This window comes from Macaca mulatta, chromosome 1, assembly GCF_049350105.2.
Source record: "Macaca mulatta isolate MMU2019108-1 chromosome 1, T2T-MMU8v2.0, whole genome shotgun sequence".
Classification (NCBI taxonomy): domain Eukaryota; kingdom Metazoa; phylum Chordata; class Mammalia; order Primates; family Cercopithecidae; genus Macaca; species Macaca mulatta.
In genome coordinates, this window is record NC_133406.1 from 10,603,070 (window position 1) to 10,605,410 (window position 2,341).

Here is a 2,341-nt window from a genome sequence, read left to right on the forward strand (position 1 = left end):
CCACCTCGCCCAGCTAGTTTTTTGTAATTTTTACTAGAGATGGGGTTTCACCGTATTAGCCAGGATGGTCTCGATCTCCTGACCTCGTGATCCACCCGTCTCGGCCTCCCAAAGTGCTGGGATTACAGGCTTGAGCCACCGCGCCCGGTCGTAGAATTTGTTAATTGCTTTTAATCATTTATACTGGGAATCGGATGTTTTTGCAGTTTCTCGATTATTCTTGACAAAAAAAATCAACCTTTATTTTAATGACGATTTATATTTTCTTTTTTTTTTTTACTTCTGAACTTTGTATTGGTCTCCTGCTCCCCAAAGGGTACCCTGCTTCTGCTGCCTTAATGCCTCAGAACTTTGGTGTTGTTGGTCTCAGACACCACTTTGCCATCCACTATCCAGCGGGTGGTGGTCTTTTGGATGGTTTGCATGGAAAACTGCTGTCCACGGCATCAGCGAGATTGAAGCCCTCCCTGTCTTCTAGCAGGTGGTGGAAGATGGCGATCTCAGCCTTCAAGTCGACCTTGATGTTCAGCGGGGCCTCTTACTTCTGTCTCTCTGCCTGGGTCTGCGCCAGCTCTGACTCCAGGTGCAGCAGGATCCCGTTGAGCTGCTCCATCTGCAGGGTGTAGCGGGCCTCCACCTCCCTCAGGCTGTTCTCCAAGCTGGCCCTCAGATTTCTCATGGAGTCCAGATCCATCTCCAAGGACTGGACTGTACCTCTCAGCTCTGTGAGCATCGATTCAGCAGCTCCAACCTCGGCGGACTGCGTGGTGACCACTGCGGTGCTGTCCTCAATCTGCTGAGACCAGTGCTTGTCCAGCTCCTCTCGGTTCTTCCGAGCCAGCTCATCGTATTGGGGCCGGATGTCTGCCATGATCTTGGCGAGGTCCTGAGATTTGGGGGCCTCTACCTCCACGGTCAACCCAGAGCTGGCAATCTGGGCTTGTAGGCCTTTTACTTCTTCTTCATGGTGCTTCTTCATGAAGAACAGCTCCTCCTTGACAGCCTCAATCTCTGTCTCCAGCTGCAGCTGAGTGAGTGTCATCGATGATCTTGCAGAGTCCATGGATGTCGCTCTCCACAGACTGGTGCATAGCCCGCTCTGTCTCACACTTGACTCTAAAGTCATCAGCAGCAAGCTGGGCATTGTTGATCTGCAGAACGATGCGGCATTATCCACAGTATTTGCGAAGATCTGAGCCCTCAGTTCCTCAATGGTCTTTAAGTAATGGCTCCAGACTCTGACCTGGGGTCCCTTCTTCTCCATGTGCTCCCGGATTTTGCTTAGGAGGCCAGGTAGTCGATCAGGCTTTGCATGGTCTCCTTACCATTCTGGATGCCTCCCATTCCTGCCAGATCCCCGGCCATCCCCATGGTCAGGCCCCCAGACCCCGTGCAGCCCCAGAAGCTGGTGGAGCGGGTCACAGAGATCTGGGAACCAGAGCCCCCGGTGCCTGCACAGAGGCTGGCTGCGCTGCTGACTGGCCGGGCACCGCCGCTGGGCGCCTGGACAGAGTTCAGGGACTGGTAGTTGCTGGAGAAGGTAGAGCAAGTGATGAAGCTCATATTGTCTGGTGAAGAGAGCAAGAGGACAGGACTCAGGCTTTGCCGACGACCTTTCTGCCCTACTGTTTTCATTTCATTTCATTCACTTTCACTGCACTTGTTGTGGAGATTATTTATACAGACAGATCCAAGCAATTTAGCTATCACCTAGCTGGCAGCAGACAGTAAGCATACAGAGCATATGTTCTTTGTCATGTAAGTGGTATAAAGATGAGAAAAGTCTTACAGAATCAGGTGGAAGCACACTTAATAATTATAAAAGATATAAAATTAAATTAAGATAAAGAAATATTATGTAACCTGATTTAACTACTTCCTTAAACTTTCTTTCATAAAAACAAAGTTTATATTTTTGCTTGGGCAACTCAGGTCAGTGTCCCAAATATGTTACCAATTAATTGCCCCTTTTGAAAGGCCTCAAAGTGAGAACTGCATTGGAGCATTAGTCTTCGGTCAACAAAAGCTATTCAATGATCCTTAAATGAATGTAGTTCTTACTCAACGAGCCTGTAGTTTTTCTTTGAATTATCTGCATACTTTATCTTTATGATAAATTATCCTTTCTTGGTGTGTAGATCTGCCTTTAATTGGTTAATTGGATTATAATCAGTAGATTGATTAACAGTGCATCTTGGGAGACAGAAATACATGGCAACTTGAAAAAATATTTATTATATCACACTAAGGACAAGTAAAATTAAAAACAAAAATATAATAGTACAAATTTGTCAACAAATGTTTGGATGTTCACTCATTTTGGTCACTCTTCAGAAGTGCT

General features: G+C 46.8%; 1 pseudogene; it reads right to left on the reverse strand.

Annotated features, from left to right (window-relative positions):
* Window positions 1-269: 269 nt before the first annotated feature.
* On the reverse strand, window positions 270-1,563 carry LOC716886 (keratin, type I cytoskeletal 18 pseudogene; annotated as a pseudogene).
* Window positions 1,564-2,341: the final 778 nt, after the last annotated feature.